The sequence below is a fragment of the Anomaloglossus baeobatrachus genome, chromosome 1, assembly GCF_048569485.1.
Source record: "Anomaloglossus baeobatrachus isolate aAnoBae1 chromosome 1, aAnoBae1.hap1, whole genome shotgun sequence".
Classification (NCBI taxonomy): Eukaryota; Metazoa; Chordata; class Amphibia; order Anura; family Aromobatidae; genus Anomaloglossus; species Anomaloglossus baeobatrachus.
Window position 1 is genome coordinate 435621948 of NC_134353.1, and position 18710 is coordinate 435640657.

Sequence of the window (18710 nt, forward strand, 5' to 3'; positions counted from 1 at the left end):
AATATGGTAGGAAAACATCAGCTCACCAACTCTTAGAACATCATAGCAGATGGTGATGCACAAATCTCCAGTCCGACTTCCTGGACTGGAGATAGACAATGTACAAAGGAAAAGTTGTCCAGCAACCACAAAATTTGGCCATAATCAGGATCACACACAAAGTAAAGTTAAAACTTTATTTGTGCATATATATAACATCAATTATGATGTTTTTTGATGTTTAATATTTTAAGTAGTGATATGCAAGTATGCTCAGCACTGCTCGATACTCGATCGAGCATCGGGATGCTGAAAACAACTCGATTGAATCCAAGGTAAATTAAAACATTACGTTTATTCAAACATTAAAAAAGTTCTTAAAAAATATAATACAACAAGCCACCAGGTCTAATGTCGGTGTCACACAGTACGATCTATCGTGCAATCGCACGAGCGATCGTACCCGCCCCCGTCGTTTGTGCGTCACGGGCAATTAGTTGCCCGTGTCACACAAAGTCGTTAACCCCCCGTCCAACGCACTTACTTCCCGGCCGACGTTGCTGTGGGCGGCGAACATCCACTTCCTGAAGGGGGAGGGATGTTCGGCATCACATCGACGTCACACAGCGGCCGGCCAATAGAAGCGGAGGGGCGGAGATGAGCGGGACGTAAACATCCCGCCCACCTCTTTCCTTCTGCATTGTCGGCAGGACGCAGGTAAGCTGTGTTCATCGTTCCCGGGCTGTCACACGGAGCTGTGGAACGATGATCAACCGACGCAGAGAAGAAGAAACAACTTTTTGAAAATGAGCGACGTGTCAACGAGCAACGATAAAGTGAGTATTTTTGCACGTTCACCATCGCTCGTAGCTGTCACAGGCTACAATATATCAAACGATGCCGGATGTGCATCACTTACGATATGTGACCCCGCCGACATATCACTCGATATATTGTACCGTGTGATGCCGGCATAAGAGTTTCGACCTCTTAATCATGACAAAGAATGTTTAAAAATGAAAATAATATGTACTAAACACTGAAGAAAGTGAATAGATGTGGGCAAAAAATGCCCTGCCACAGGTGAAAAAGAATAATGCTAAATGAGGGTGCACCATAACAAATGAAAAATCACTTCTACTCACATAATGATGTACAAAAGATATAAACAAGAAAAAATGTATTATTAGGGATGAGCGAATATATTCGACACTATTCGGTATCCGGCGAATAATGGGGTATTCGAGGTATTCGTTTTCCGGTGGCTAATATGGTATTCGCTCCAAAACTTTCATTTTAATTTCTGGACTTCCTGGCGCCTTTTTCCAGCCAATGAACACATCTGACATTGCTTGCCCTTACAGTAACGCCGCAGCCATCTTTGTTGTGGTGTTACTGTGATTGGCTTGGCCGCACAGTGTCATAGGGGCTATATAAGGCTGCCGCCATTTTGTGAACCCGCATTAATTCCTGAGCTGCCGATTTAGCTAGACTGTACTGTGTGCGGGACAGCGTTTCTCCAGACAACTAATACTAGTCCTTCTAAGGGATGAAGATATTTAGCATTAGCTGCTAGCGGCTGTGTAAATCATAGAAACAGGTATAGGGACAGTGCAGTGCGTGTTCTATGAGATAGTGTTCCTGCTGCACAATCCAAAATAGTCCTTGTAAGGGCTGAAGACAGTGTCCACTGTGTGTTAGCAGCTGTGTAAATCATAGAACAAGGTATAGGGACAGTGTTACTGCATTGCTTAGTTAGGTGACAGCCGTTCCTGTTTTAAACCGGCCAAATAAAAAAAATCCTCTTATTAGTGGTGCATATGGTCTGTTACTGCAGTGTGTGATATAGGGAGAGCTTATTCACAGGCAGGGAGAGATTTAAAGCTGTCCTAACATCTGCTACTAATAATCAACAATCTCAGCACTGCTACATCCCTTGTGTCTGTTATACTAGCAATAGGTATTACAACTTGCAAAAAAAGGTCCCAAAATTGTAAAAACAATGGGTTCAGGTGTAATGCCTGTCAGCCACCATCTCAATTCATAGTCTGAGTGTTACCAAATTTTTATTAATACTAGATGTCAGTGACACTACTTGTGCCTGAAGCAAAATCAAAATACCTTCATAGCACCAAACTAGCCTAATCTTGGGGGCTTCATATCTTAAACAACTTAGATAGTGGCCTGCTGCCCCTAACACACAGTCTCAGTGTTACCCAATTTTTATTAATACTTGGTGTCAGTGGAACTACTTATGCCTCAAGGCCAGTACCTTCCTATCAGCAACCTAGAGTTATTTTGGGGGCTTCATATCTTACAGAACCTACATAGTGGCTTGCTCTTACTAAAACACAGTCTGAGTGCCAAAAACCAATACTAAAATAAAAGTGTTGTCAAACCCTGTTTTCTTTTGGGGATGAAAGACATTCACAACATCTTTGTCGACTCCTCCAAGTGGTAGTTTGTCCAATAAAGGTACCTTGCGGTTTTTAGACTTACAGAAACAGCTATCATGAGAAACTATTAACACAAGTTTAACAACCCGGCATAAGTGTTGTTCCACTGCCTGTAGAAAAGGTCACGTTACAGTATTCACCTTCAAATAAACAAAAAAAAAAGAGGAAAAAGAGGGGCTAAGGGCTGTGGACGAGGTGGTAGTGACAGGGGTGGTCGCCCAAGCAGTGTCATCGAGTCAAAGAAAAAGGTTCCTGCTTTATCTACCTCTGCCTTCCTATCCCAATTTTCTTGTGCACGTGAGAAAGCACTCTTGTGCCCTGAACAGTGCGAACAGGTAACAAGTTGGCTAGCAGAAAATGCCTCCAGTTACTTGTCGAGTAGCAAATCCCAAGGGTCCACACAGACAGACTTGAGTAGCCCAGAGGCTGGCCCATCGAATCCTCAGCCTGGTCCTCCTTCCTCACAACATCAGTATTCTACGGAAACATATGACACCAAAGCAGGTTACTCTGAGGAACTGTTTACGGGACCCTTTCACCTTTCTTGCCTTTCACCGCACAACACCACCAACGCAGGTGAGGCCGTGGTGTGCAGTGATGCACAAATCTTTGAGCACCCAAGGCCAGAAGAAAGCCATGTTGTTGGCCCTGACATGCTGGCCAATCAGGTGGAAGTGTTGGAGGATGATGAGACACAGTTGCCCTCAGGTCAGCGTGAAACCTCCATTCCCGAAGAAGGTCGATGATGAGGTGACTGATCCAACATGGACGGCTGGCATGGATTGCGAGAAAAGCAGTGCAGAGGAGCATGTTTGCAAAATGGTTATAAGACATAGGGGTTTGACTACTGGCAGAAGTCAATCAACTGTGCACATGACACCACCACCTGTAGCATCTGAGAGTCCAAGGGTCCTGTAGCAATATGTATATGTTGTATGGCCTCTAGGGGTCTCACTACTTGTATGTGTTCACCACAAGCAAGTGGAAACTCGCTGCTACTGGAGACAGAGTACAGGCAGCAGAGGGAGATATAATGGCTGACAACACCACCTAATAAAGAGCCTGAAGATCTCCACTGTGTGTGATTACTGAGAGACACAGCAAACAGAACATGGTGACAGCTGGGCATAGAACCTTCATGTGACACCTGCAAATGTACAGAACATCATAGCAACTGTGAGTACAGATTTCCTGTCATTACTACAAGATGGAGACTAGTCTGAAGCCCCCTCAGAAACTGGATGTCTCATCATGTAATCTATCCCAGACATGGAGACACTGGAAAGAGGAGTTTACTCTGTATGTGGATCTGACAGTGGCCCCCAGTGATGACAAACGTAAAGTAAAGCTGTTTTATTACTTAATTGGGGAAAAAGGCAGAGAACTAGCCCAGACTTAACTGTCAGACACAGACCGCCTCGTCATAGCAACATTGGGGAGGCATTTGATAAGCACTGTGACCCCAATAGAAATGAGACTGTGGAGAGATACAAGTTTTTCACAAGCCAGCAGAAGGATGATGAACATGTGGACAGATATGTGACAGAGCTGATGACACTGGCTGAAACATGTGGCTTTGGGGAAATCAGAAAAAGCCTCATAAAAGACAGAATTGTATGTGGCATCATGGACACTTGGCTCAGAGAAAGATTACTCAGAGACAAAGAGCTGACCTTAGAGAGATGCATGTAAATCTGCAGGGCTGCTGAGCTTACAAAGCACAGCCTGAAGATGATGGCAGGCACCAGTGAGAATAATGATGATGATGAGGTACATGCAGTATCTATGAAAGTAAAGACAAGAACAAGCTCCCCTATAAGCACGATCCACTGCAAATATTGTGGTAAGAGACATGAGAGAGACAAGACCCAGTGTGCAGCATATGGCGAAACCTGCAGGTTATGTGGCAAGAAGAATCATTTCTCAGCTGTCTGCAGGCTGGGAACAAGCAAACAGCATAGACAGGTCCACACTGTGACACAAGACACTGACAGTGCAGAGGACATTACATGGCTACAACTGCGACCTGCAACAGAGAATGTTAATGTAAGGCTAGGTTCACATTTCCGTTGTTTTGCATCAGTCACATGCGTTGCTTGACGAGCGGGTCCGTGGCGCTGAGGACGTCAGTGCCACGGGGACTGCAGGGCTGGAGACAAGTGAGTTGAGTGTGTGTGTGTGTGTGTGTACACATGCGGAGTGCGGGAGGGGGCGGAGCCGAGCCGGGAAGTGTCAGCCTCCTTGCACACGTATCCAGGGTAAATATCGGGTAACTAAAAGCAAAGCACTTTTTGCTTGGTTACCCGATATTTATCTTGGATACCAGCATACACCGCTTAGCGCTGGCTCCCTGCACACGTAACCAGTGTAAATATCGGGTAACTAACTAAAGTGCATTGCTTGGTTACCCGATGTGTATCCTGGTTACGGGTGCAGTTAGCCAGAGAGAGCATGCGCAGCAAAATCCTACGGATTGCGCTGCTCAAAAAATGTTACAGGCTGCGTTGCTCCCGCCCGGCGGTCAGTTAAAAAACGACTGACCGCGACGCAGTGGATGCAACGCAGCATCATCAGTCGCAATTCGTCACTAATAGAAGTCTATGGGGAAAAGCTGGATTCCTGCAAAATATTTTGCAGGATACCATAATTCCTCAAGGCAACGGATTGTGACTGATGCAAAACAACGGAAATGTGAATGACTCGCCCACCCCAGGGCTTTGGGACACCCGGTGCCGGGCCGGACTAGTCCGGGGGTCGTCAGTGGTGGCGAGGCCCGGCTCCGTGGCCCTGGTGGGTGTCAATTAATTTGGCTGGTGAATAAAGTTTATGGTTGTCGTGACGCCACCAGTGGTATGCGGCTATAAAGCCGCCGCTGCTGTATGAGGCCTCCGGGGTGATGGAATGGCAGCTGGTATGGTACTGCTCCCCACAGGTGGAGCGGTGCCCCGGGGCACAGTTGGTGCTCGTGAGAGTCTATGGTGTAATGGAAGTCTATGCAGGCGACAATAACTGAGACAACACCGGAGGGTGCAATTCCAAGATCTTTACTCACACTTCCTGGTAGGTGCACACTGGTGCCTTCGGACGGCTGGAACCCACTGTCAGGGACCTCCGCCGTTTCTGGGTGATTTCTGGAATGAAAGCCGGTACCCTTCTCTCTAAAGTGTCTCTGTCTTCAGCTGTCTCCTTAAGCCTAGCTCTTTTAGGATGAACCTGCTCGGCCTCCACTACAGCCTCCAGGCTGGGAGCTCGCCTGTCGGTCACTTGCCCCCTTTCTAGAGGTTCTGCTGTGGTCTGTGGCCCGGGGAGTTTGCAACGTTCCCTGGGCCTCGGTTTTCACTGTTGGAGATGATTTTTCACTCCTTCTGTTTCTAGGGACCGTCCCCTGTTGCAGCTTGATCCCTCCACTGATGCTCCTGTGGAACAGGCCACCACAGCTCAAAAGCTATCCGTGGCCCTGGAATCCCTTCGTTCCCTGCTTGGTGTCACCTGGACCCTCTGAGTCCCAGGGTCTTCACCAGGAAGCGTCACTTTCTTCTATTAGCTCCTGTCTGACTAGAGCTTTCTTTCTGCTTCTCCTTCTCGTCTGCCTCCCGCAGACCTCCTCCTCCTTCTCCCCTCTCTCTCTATCTAACTAAACTTGACCTTCCTTTCCCTGTCTGCTCTCTGGTGGCTCCTCCCACCTCCCCAGTTGCTAGGGTCTACCCTATAGGAGCAGGGATGAGTCTTACGGCCCCTCCGAGCATGCAGCATGGGAGGGTTACTGCCACTGTCCCTGGTCCCAGTGTGTACCTAACAATGGGTGTAGTGTAAATTTGCCTGGGGACCGGCGTTCACTCCTTTCCTTACCCAGAATGGTACATAACACCGCTGGATGGGGTGTAATGTTCCTGTGGTGACGGAAGCCTCAGGGGCGCCACACTCCCCCACAGCGAATCCCAGCACGTCCTCGGGCTGAAAAACAGAAAAATGTGGAAGGAATTGCAAAATTTTTGTTATGCATAACATAAAACAATAAAACTTTTCTTCCCTTTATGGGAGGCACAGGTACTTTAACGTTTCAAACATTCTTATAAAGAAAAACTCTAAATGTGCACTTCCAGTCCATTGCACGGTTTGGCACTTCCACCATAATTCTGGTAGGGGGCACAACTGGTGCAACTATATACATCTTGGCTACAACAAGTCCAGTAGCCTGGCAGTTCGTTCAACTTTTAACTAAAAGGGACAATAAACCAGCCACTAAGTCCAGTGGCCTGGTAACACAGGACACATATACGTTCACATTCACATTCACCGGGGACCACATTCCAGTTCCGTGGCCCGGTACATATAAACAAGGGGGGTGACAGCTTCAAAAAGTACGTGGGGCAGTAAGGCAGGGTAGGGTGTCGTCTTCAAAAAGAACATGAGGGCAAAACAAAAGGGACGTCTTCACAAAGGGATGAGGGGCTGAAAGGGACTATATACAGTTCTGCTATATCTTCATTTCTTTACTCGCGGGGGTAGATACGAGGATCCCACTCCGGCATTGCCCCAGGCCACAGATAGGCCGAGGAGATCATAGTCTGGGTCTCCCGGGTGCTGGTCACTGGCCTACTGCGGGACGCTGCAGCCTGGGTAAGAGTGGGGCTTCTTGCAGGCACAGCACGGCTTTCTTGCAAAGGACTGCTTGCTTGCAGGGGACTGCTGGCTTGCGTGGGACTGCTGGCTTGAGAGCGGCGGCGCCACTCTGGCTCTTCTGGGGCCTCCTCCTCCCGCAGGACATGAACACTCAGGGCATACCATCCACGGCTCCCCATCAGCCGTGTGTACTCCACCTGGTCGCCGGGCTGGACGTCGCGCCCTGGGTGGCCCTTGGTCAAGTGCTCCTCAATGTCGCGGCGGGAGTCAAAGACATCCTTGCCCAGGCCGGGCTCCTGGATGAAGCCCCAGCCCGCCGTCTGCCTGAAGTCAATCACTTGGCCCCTTCTCACTGGGCCCTGTGATCCCTTGCGGGCCTTCCGGATCCGTGCCTCGGAGGCCAAATTGGACGCCTCCATGGCCCTCCGCTTTTCCTCCCGGAGCTCCCTCTCCTGCTGGAACAGCTCCACTTGGCGGGTGCAGGCTATCCCTTTTGCCAGCGGGGTTTCGGCAGGGCGCAGGGGCCGGGCCAGTCCCAGATCACAGACCGGAGTGGCATCCCAGTTCACCCCGGGTGAGCTCGCATCCATCAGGGCGGTAGGAGGTCTCGGCAAGGGGCCCACCAACTCATCGGGGCCCGCTGGGGCCTGGGAACTCTCTGCGCTGCTTGGGGCTGCTGGGCGTGCTGTGGCCGGGGTGCGGTCGGCGGACGCCTCCTGCAAGCCTACAGGAGGGCCGCTGTGGCCGGGGTGCGGTCGGCGGACGCCTCCTGCAAGCCTACAGGAGGGCTGAGCAGGAACACTTCGCCGTACCAGGGGCTCGGGCAGGCAGGGGCAACATGCAGCTTACCCAGGTCCAGTACCACGGCCTGTTCTCATTGGCCCACGACTTCTGCTGCCGCCTGGTTCTGCTCGGCACTCGCTCTCTGCTCTGCGCTCTCCACCCGCCGTCCCACTTCAGCCTGCAGGGCACTCAGCCTCCGGGTGAGGAGCTCGACTTCCTCTCTCAGGAACTCCAGTCCAGGCTCCAGCCTCTGGGTCACCGGGGTGTCTGGCTGCAGCTTCTCCTCCATGCTGCTTGCCTGGGGACCGTCTTCTACCACTCTGCTCGGGTGCTTGACCACGCCACTCGGCTGCACTCTTTTCCTTCTTGGAGGCAGGGCTGGAGGCTGCACCAGTATCTGGTGCCAGACTGGCGCCCAGCCCATCACGGCCGGCACCGCTCCGCTTGCAATCAGGTACATTTTCTTTATCTGCTGGTCTGGCATTTAGACTCGGGTTGCCAGCCAGCCAGCTTTTCTAGGCACCATATCTTCTTCCTCCGCTCTCCATAGTGGGCACTGCTTCGCGCTCTTTTCTTAGACAAGGGGGCGGGGCTTCTTTTCGCGCTCTTTCTGCAGGCACGCCCCCCTTCTTCCCGCGCTCAGTGGCTTCAATGGCGGCAGTTTCTCACTATAACACAGTCTTCTAAGCACAATTCTTCAGGCGCACAGTACCCGGTTAGACCGGGCACGAAATCCTGTTCGTGACGCCAAAGTTGACTCACCACCCCAGGGCTATGGGACACCCGGTGCCGGGCCGGACTAGTCCGGGGGTCGTCAGTGGTGGCGGGGCCCGGCTCCGTGGCCCTGGTGGGTGTCAATTAATTTGGCTGGTGAATAAAGTTTATGGTTGTCGTGACGCCACCTGTGGTATGCGGCTATAAAGCCGCCGCTGCTGTATGAGACCTCCGGGGTGATGGAATGGCAGCTGGTATGGTACTGCTCCCCACAGGTGGAGCGGTGCCCCGGGGCACAGTTGGTGCTCGTGAGAGTCTATGGTGTAATGGAAGTCTATGCAGGCGACAATTCCAAGATCTTTACTCACACTTCCTGGTAGGTGCACACTGGTGCCTTCGGACGGCTGGAACCCACTGTCAGGGACCTCCGCCGTTTCTGGGTGATTTCTGGAATGAAAGCCGGTACCCTTCTCTCTAAAGTGTCTCTGTCTTCAGCTGTCTCCTTAAGCCTAGCTCTTTTAGGATGAACCTGCTCGGCCTCCACTACAGCCTCCAGGCTGGGAGCTCGACTGTCGGTTACTTGCCCCCTTTCTAGAGGTTCTGCTGTGGGCTGTGGCCCGGGGAGTTTGCAACTTTCCCTGGGCCTCGGTTTTCACTGTTGGAGATGATTTTTCACTCCTTCTGTTTCTAGGGACCGTCCCCTGTTGCAGCTTGATCCCTCCACCGATGTTCCTGTGGAAGAGGCCACCACAGCTCAAAAGCTATCCGTGGCCCTGGAATCCCTTCGTTCCCTGCTTGGTGTCACCTGGACCCTCTGAGTCCCAGGGTCTTCACCAGGAAGCGTCACTTTCTTCTCTTAGCTCCTGTCTGACTAGAGCTTTCTTTTTGCTTCTCCTTCTCGTCTGCCTCCCGCAGACCTCCCCTCTCTCTCTATCTAACTAAACTTGACCTTCCTTTCCCTGTCTGCTCTCTGGTGGCTCCTCCCACCTCCCCAGTTGCTAGGGTCTACCCTCTAGGAGCAGGGATGGGTCTTACGGCCCCTCCTAGCATGCAGCATGGGAGGGTTACTGCCACTGTCCCTTGTCCCAGTGTGTACCTAACAATGGGTGTAGTGTAAATTTGCCTGGGGACCGGCGTTCACTCCTTTCCTTACCCAGAATGGTACATCACACCGCTGGATGGGGTGCAATGTTCCTGTGGCGACGGAAGCCTCAGGGGCGCCACATGAACCTAGCCTAATCAGGCAGCCAGTAGTCAAGGATGCCAAGCAGCTCTATGCAACCTTCCTGTTGGATGAGAAGTCCATTAGATTTCAGCTGGATTGTGGAGCAAGCTGCAATGTCATTCCAAGTGCTCTGCTGAACAAACAGGTTTCCACTGAGCCAACAGACAAGGTACTGGTGATGTACAATAAGAGTGTTCTGAAACCTATCAGGACATGTAAGATCAAAATACGGAACCCATGTAACAGGAAAAGTTAGAGTTGAATTTATTGAACTGCATGGTGGGAACCGTGTACCATTACTGGGAGTAAAAGCAGTGCAGGCAATGGACTTAATGAAAGTACAGTCTCAGAACATTATGTCTGTTGACGTTTCCCAAGATATACGGAATCCCAAACTAAATGCAGTTGACTTTCAAAAAATAAAAATGGAGTATGCTGATTTATTTGAAGGTGATGAGTGTTTTGAAGGTAAATACAGGCTAGAAATTGATAAAACCGTGCAGCCTACCAGATTACCTCCAAGAAGAGTGCCTGTAGCTTTAATGCAACCACTGAAAGTAGAGCTACAAGATTTACAGAAAAGAGGCATGATAGCACCAGTCCAGAAGAGCACAGATTGGATTAGCAGTTTGGTCATAGTGCAGAAACCATCAGGCAAGTTAAGAATATGCATTGATCCAAAACCACTCAACAAGGCGCTGAAAAGAAATCATTACCCGATGCCAACATTGGATGATGTTCTCCCAGATCTATCAAAGGCTAAAATATTTTCTGTATGTGATGTCAAAAATGGATTCTGGCATGTGGAACTGACTGAAGAATCAAGTTTATTGTCAACATTTTCTTCACCATTTGGACGCTATAAATGGCTGAGACTGCCCATGGGACTAAAACCTGCTCTGGAGATGTTCCAGCAGAAATTGATGCAGGCTTTGGAAGGCGTTCCTGGAGTAAAAACAATAGCAGATGATATCCTTATAGTGGGAGAAGGTGAAGATAGGGAATCTGCAATCAAGGATCATGATCAGAAGCTGATACAATTTTTGGACCAATGTAGAGCAAAAAAAATAAAGCTGAACTTGGACAAATTCAAACAGAAAATGACAGATGTTGCATATATTGGACATCTTCTGATCTCAAATGGTCTAAAAGTGGATGCAGAAAAGGCGAGAGCAATTCAAGATTTGCCAACCCCAACTGATGTGTTTGGAGTACAACGATTTCTGGGCATGGTAAATTATCTCTCCAAATTTTGCAAGCATCTGTCAAATATGTGTGAGCTACTGAGACAGCTAACCCACAAAGATGTGCTCTGGGAATGTACAGAACACCAAGAAACTGCTTTCCGGTCAGTAAAGAAGGCTATTGCAGATGCAGAAAATCTGAAGTATTTCGACCCAGATCGAAAAGTGGTAGTACAATGTCATGCTTCAGAAAAAGGCCTTGGAGCTACACTAATGCAGAACAAACAGCTAATCACATTTGCAAGCAGAGCCCTAACAACAACAGAGCAGGGATATGCTCAGATTGAGAAGGAGTTACTGGCTGTGGTATTTGGGATGGAGAAGTTTCACCAGTACACCTATGGTCGACAACTAACAGTGCAGTCTGATCACAAGCCATTGGAGAGCATTACAAAGAAACCATTACTAAATGCCCCAAAGAGACTATAGCACATGCTGTTACGACTTCAGAAATACAATTTTGACATCTGTTACTGTCCAGGAAAAGACTTACTGATTGCAGATACTCTAAGCAGAGCATACCTACCTGTTACAAATGATGAGGAGAATGAAATTGAAATCATCAATATGTGTGACTACCTGGCAGTGTCAAAAGACAAGTTGAAGCAAATACAGACTTGTACAGAGAAGGATAAAATTCTCCAGATCTTAAAGACTGTCATCTGGCAGGGCTGGCCAAAATACAAGCTACATGCGCCAATTGAAGTTTCTCCATTATTAAGGAGACGAGCTGTTATACCAGAAGCTCTCAGAAGAGACATACTGGAAACACTGCACTCTTCTCACTTAGTCAGGGAAGGATGTCTACGACGAGCAAGAGAATCTATTTATTGGCCAGGAATGAATGACCACATTAAAAATTATATAGCACAATGTGAAATATGTGCATCCTGCAGTGATAAGCAATAAAAGGAGATATTGCAACCTTATGAAATTCCAGAGGCCTTTGTCAAAAACTGGAACAGATGTGTTCACATGGAATGACAAAGAATACCTGATTACAGTGGACTATTTGTCTAACTTTTGGGAAATTGATTTGTTTAGGACACAAGGGTGAGAACAGTGATTAAAAAACTCAAGGTCCCAAAAAATCTCTGCAACATAACACTATCAGAGATAATCCATAACCATGAACCATTAACTATAGAAGAGCTAAAATCCATCTTTAACCCAATAGATTTAAAAGATAAAGACCTAGCCATCATTATTGACCTAGCTTCATATCACATCCCAGATATTTCCCCTTCAAACCCGTCCCCCAACAAGAATTTCTACTACATGCTCAAGGGAAGAATAGGCTAATATCAAAAATATACAAGCTGCTATATAACACGTCGGAAAAACCTTCTTACATTAACAGATGGGAAATTGAACTAAATACCACCTTCAACTCTAGTGAAATTCAAATGATCTTCAACAACGCCCACAACCTTTCAACCTCATCTAGATATCAAGAACTCAACTATAAAATTTTCTCACGGTGGTATAAAACCCCAGACATTCACTACAAAATTGACAACTCCTTGTCGCCACACTGCTGGAGATGTAATCAAATGACTGGCACCCCTTCACACATTTGGTATCATTGCCCAAAAATAGCAAAATATTGAAATTCCATTAAAATTCACATAGAAAATGCTCTCAAGACCAAACTCACTTTCAACCCAAACTTTATTATTCTTAATCTAGATCCACATAAGGAACACCTAAACAAACTCTCAATAATACCTCACCTCATAAATGCAGCAAAACTTCTAATAGCCAGACACTGGAAAGAACGTGATGCACTGAGTCTAACCGAGTGGTTCAATGAATCAAATCTTATAAGCATACATGAAAAAGCCCGATTGCATTACACTAGGAAAAATGCGAAGCTTTTAGAATCTTGGGACAAATGGGACAGATACCAAAAGCTAACTAAAATCTCTTGACAAATTTGCTCATCCAAAGATAACACATTAGCTCAGAAACCGAATAGACAGTTAAGCAAAACAAACATGTTGTTCATACACACCTCTGAAAACAAAGCCTTTTCAAATTTTCATATATATAAATCCTAGTAACCAGACACCTTTTTAGAAATAGGTGGGAATCTCACCTTTTTCCCCTTCCCCTACCCCCTCTACATTCCCAACTCTTTGTCCTCTCTTAACTTTATACCAACCTCACGTCCCCATCTCTTCCTCTTTCCTTTCCTTTTCTCTTTCCTTTCATCTGAAAAATACATGTTTATGCTTATTTGTTGTTGCTATTTCATTTCTGTAATATTAAGAAACATCTTAAATAAAGAATTTACAAAAAAAAAAACCTCAAGGTCAATTTTGCCAGGTATTGCATTCCAGATATCGTGTTGTCTCACAATGCTGCTCAGTTTACTTCTTGTAATGCTGCCACCAGGGGGAGCCAGAGCTCTGCAGCAGACGACACTACACATAGCAATGAGAACCAGGAAGGAAATGCACAGCGTTCTCATGCACTGCCTAATCAGCACAGCTGAGAGGAAAAACTGCAGGGTATGTGAGGAATAGTGAGACAGGCTGGGTCAAACACTGTACGGGCAGAAGCAGGACCGGAGGAGCGAGCAGAAGCGAAGTCAAAGTCACGCTAAGGTCAGTACCGGAGGAAGCAACTGAGTGGGGAAATAGGAGGGTGGACACAGGACAGGAGGGACGACCAGGGGACAGAACACAGACAAGGGCACGGGGGCACAGGAACAGACAGATCAGGATATCACTCACAGGACCAGCAATCACAGGCAAAGCAGAGCTAAGCTTATAGCCGGCGCTGGTTCACTGGAAGTGTCAGCTTTTAAGGCATCCAGGGGCCGGAAGTGAGGCCCGAGAGAAGGCTCCGCCCCCTAGCCATGTGTATAGGGAGGCGAATCATGACAGTATCCCCTCCTCAAGGGGGGGCCACCGGACCCCCAGGCTTCCCAGGATACTTATGGTGGAAAGCCGCAATTAACCGATCGGCCCGCACGGATCGAGCCGGCACCCAGGACCGGTCCTCCGGACCGTAACCCTTCCAATTGAATCAGATACTGGAGGGAACTACGAACCCAACAAGAGTCGATAATATGCTGAATTTCGTACTCCTCCTCACCGTCCACCAGTATCGGAGCCGGAAAGGTCTGAGAATTCACCACCGAAGGAGCAAATGGCTTAAGCAAGGAGGTATGAAACACATTGGGAATACGCAAGGTCTGGGGCAGTTGCAACCGAAAGGCCACCGGGTTGATCACTTCGATTATCTCATAGGGCCCTATAAACTTAGGACCCAACTTAGCAGATGGAACCCTGAGCCTGATATTCCGAGTGGACAACCACACTTTGTCCCCCACCTGAAAGGGGGGTCCCAGAGAGCGGCGTTTGTCCGCTTGGCGTTTCTCGGACTGTTGAGCCGTCACGATGCACCACCGTACCTCCTTCCACACCTCCCCCAGATGCTGAACAATGGAGTCAGCCCCTGGACACCCCGAATCCACTCTAGAGAAGGTCCCGAAGTGAGGGTGAAACCCGTAATTACAGAAGAAGGGAGAAGTTCCCGTAGACTGATGGACTCTGCTATTGAATGCTAACTCCGCAAGGGGCAAAAACGTACACCAATCCTCCTGCTGAGCAGAAACCAAGCACCGCAGGATTTGCTCAAGGGTCTGATTCGTCCTTTCCATCTGCCCATTGGACTCGGGATGATAGGCGGACGAGAAGGGCAACTCAATTCCCAACCGCCTGCACAAGGCCCTCCAAAACCGAGAAATGAATTGTACCCCCCTGTCAGACACAATATTCAGGGGCAACCCATGTAACCGAACCACCTGGTCAATAAAGTGGTTGGCAAGGGCCACAGCAGAAGGTAGACCGGAGAGGGGAACAAAATGTGCCTGTTTACTAAAACGATCCACCACCACCCAGATCACAGTCATACCATTTGAGACAGGGAGGTCCGCAATGAAATCCATGGACAAGTGGGTCCATGGTATTTCAGGAACAGGTAATGGAACCAGTTCCCCGGCCGGCCGGTTACGACATACCTTAGCACGGGCACATGTAGCACAGTCAGACACAAACCGAGCAACATCTGAGTGAAGAGATGGCCACCAAAACAGTCGAGCAACAGCCCTGCGAGTGGCTGTAACTCCAGGGTGGCCACTTAGTACGGACTCATGGAACTCTTGAAGTACCCGAAACTGGAGGTGCAAAGGGACAAACAGTTTAGTGTCTGGAGCGGAAGATGGCGCTGAGGACTGGACCTCCCTGACCTCAGCCTCTAACTCGGACGACAAGGCAGCGACCACCACCCCTCGTGGAAGAATGGAGGAAGGAGGCTCTGGAGGTGACACCGGGTCCAAACTACGAGACAGTGCATCTGCCCTCACGTTTTTAGACCCCGGACGAAAAGTAATACAAAAATGAAATCTAGAAAAGAAAAGAGCCCACCTCGCTTGTCGAGACGTCAATCTCTTGGCGGACTCGATATACGCGAGGTTTTTATGATCAGTGATGACAGTAATACGGTGAACAGCACCCTCCAAAAAAATGCCTCCATTCTTCAAATGCCAACTTTACCGCCAATAATTCACGGTTACCCACATCATAGTTCCTCTCAGTCGGAGTGAATTTCTTGGAGAAGAACGCACATGGTCGCAGATTAGTCAGAGTAGCAGGGCCCTGAGAGAGAATAGCTCCCACCTCCACCTCTGAGGTGTCCACCTCCACAACAAAAGGCGCCTCGAGGTCATGCTGTACCAGGACTGGGGCGGACATGAACCGGTCCTTTAACTCAAGAAAGGCCTGGACAGCCGTTTGCGACCAGTTCTGCAGATCCACCCCTTTCCGTGTAAGGTCAGTCAATGGCTTGGCAATTTGAGAGAACCCCTTAATGAACCTTCGATAATAATTTGCGAAACCCAAAAAGCGTTGTAGCGCCTTGATATCCCTGGGTTGCACCCAATCCACGATAGCCTGCACCTTTCCTGGGTCCATTTTAAACCCATCACGAGAAAGGAGTAACCCAAGAAAGGCTATTTCCTGAACAGAGAAAACACATTTTTCAAGCTTGGCAAACAGATGGTTATCACGCAATCTCTGTAATACTGAGCGAACATGCATAATATGCGTATCTCTCTCGGCAGAATAAATCAAAATGTCATCGAGATAGATGACCACAAAACGACCAAGAAAATCAGAGAAGATATCGTTGATGAAATTTTGAAACACCGCAGGGGCATTTGTTAGACCAAAAGGCATCACCAAATTCTCGAATAACCCCTCTGATGTCAGAAAGGCCGTTTTCCACTCATCCCCTTCTTTAATACGGATAAGATTATAGGCCCCCCTGAGATCTAGTTTGGTAAACCCCCGGGCTTCAGAGAGTTGGTTGTAGAGATCAGGGATGAGTGGAAGCGGATACGTGTTTTTCAAAGTAATTTTGTTTAATTCTCGGAAATCGAGACATGGCCTTAATCCTCCGTCCTTCTTCTTTACAAAAAAGAACCCAGCAGCCACAGGGGAAGAAGAAGGACGGATATGCCCTTTACGTATGCTATCAGATATGTATGATTTCAAAGCAGCCCTTTCTGGACCCGAGAGGTGATATAAACGGGCCTTGGGCAATTTGGTATTGGGAAGTAAATCGATGGCACAGTCATATGGGCGATGAGGCGGCAAAACCTCGGCCTCTGTTTCCGAGAATACGTCTCCGTAGTCCCTCAGGTATTCCGGAAGACCCTCAGGACTTACGGAGAACACAGGTACAGATTGTAAACACCTTTTATGACAAGCAGGACTCCATTTGACTATGGTACAACACTCCCAATCAATAACGGGATTATGTAACCTTAACCATGGATACCCCAACGCTAATCCAGCAGGGAGATTGGCCATTACAAAACAAGAAATCATTTCAGAATGCAGAGATCCGATCACCAGAGTAAATTTTTCTGTAGCAAACCGAATGAGGTTTTGAGGCAGCGGTGTTTTATCAATTGCCAGGAGTTGAATGGGTCCTTCTAACCTCACTGTCCCTAACTCTAATCTTTGGACCAACTCAGAGTCAATGAAGTTCATAGCGGACCCACAGTCAACAAAGGCAGTAGCAGACCAGACCGACTTCTTGACCCGGAGGTCGACATTCAGAAGTATATTATTGGAGGATAGGAAAGGTACCTGATAGTCTGGGCAACCTCCTCGACCGTTATCCAGACTTAGAAGTTTCCCGACGGCTGTTTAGCGGAGAGGCAAGCCGGGCAGTCTTTCCTCCAGTGTCCATGGTGTCCACAATAGAAGCACAGCTTGAGATCCCGGCGTCTTCTCCTCTCCTTCTCATCCGGACTGATGGCTCCAACTTCCATCTGTTCCATAGCCAGCAAAGAAGGTGCCCTAGGTAGAGGGGGCGGAATCTCACGCATGGTTCCCCTTCTTTCCCGTAATCTGCGGTCCATACGAACTGCCTCCGTCATCGCATCATCCAAGGTGCTTGGAGGAGGGTGCAGAGCCAAAGCGTCTTTCAGGGAGTCCGAAAGACCTCTCCGGAATTGGCACCTGAGTGCAGAATCATTCCATCGTACCTCAGTGGACCACTGCCAAAACTCAGAACAATATAGCTCAGCAGTGTGGTTTCCCTGAGTGAGACACATGATCCTGTCCTCAGCCACCCGTACACGGTCTGGTTCGTCATATATCACCCCGAGGGAGTCAAAGAAGAGGTCAACCAAATGCCGTTCCGGGGCTGAAGGGGGTAGGGAAAATGCCCAGGTCTGGGGACCCCCTCTAAGTAACAACATGATGATCCCCACCTGCTGGATCTCATTCCCCGAGGACCGAGGCCGGAGAGTGAAAAGAAGCCTGCAACTCTCCCTAAATGTCCGAAATAGGTTTTTCTCCCCCAAGAATTTATCGGGGAGCATCACCGTGGGTTCGGGGGAGGTCAGTTGGACATCAGTGGGACTATGCTGTCCTACGGTTTGTGAGGTAACTGCCACTGAGGTGGCCCTCGCAGAAGCAGAAACCTCACTCTGCAGAATGTTGTGTGAAGCTACCAGGGTGCGATGCTCTGCAGCCAAATTCTGCACCAGCTTCGTAAGGTTGGCTACTTGCTCGCACAAAGTACTGAGTGGATCCATTACAGTCTGGTATCCTGCAAAGTTGGATCCCACTACCAAGAATTAAATGTTTTTTTTGTCTTTTTTTTTCTTCCTTCCCTATGGGAGATAAAGCCTATTGGGGCCGGCTATACTGTAATGCTGCCACCAGGGGGAGCCAGAGCTCTGCAGCAGACGACACTACACAGAGCAATGAGAACCAGGAAGGAAATGCACAGCGTTCTCATGCACTGCCTAATCAGCACAGCTGAGAGGCAAAACTGCAGGGTATGTGAGGAATAGTGAGACAGGCTGGGTCAAACACCGTACGGGCAGAAGCAGGACCGGAGGAGCGAGCAGAAGCGAAGTCAAAGTCAGGCTAAGGTCAGTACCGGAGGAAGCAACCGAGTGGGGAAATAGGAGGGGGGACACAGGACAGGAGGGACGACCAGGGGACAAAACATAGACAAGGGCACGGGGGCAGAGGAACAGACAGATCAGGATATCACTCACAGGACCAGCAATCACAGGCAAAGCAGAGCTAAGCTTATAGCCGGCGCTGGTTCACTGGAAGTGTCAGCTTTTAAGGCATCCAAGGGCCGGAAGTG

At 48.7% G+C, this 18710-nt stretch overlaps 1 protein-coding gene across 2 annotated transcripts in view; it reads left to right on the top strand.

The window, feature by feature from the left end:
* CACNA1S (calcium voltage-gated channel subunit alpha1 S) overlaps positions 1-18710 on the top strand; it is a 2360423-nt gene that overhangs the window by 2330270 nt on the left and 11443 nt on the right. The gene's annotated exons all lie outside the window — the stretch shown is intronic.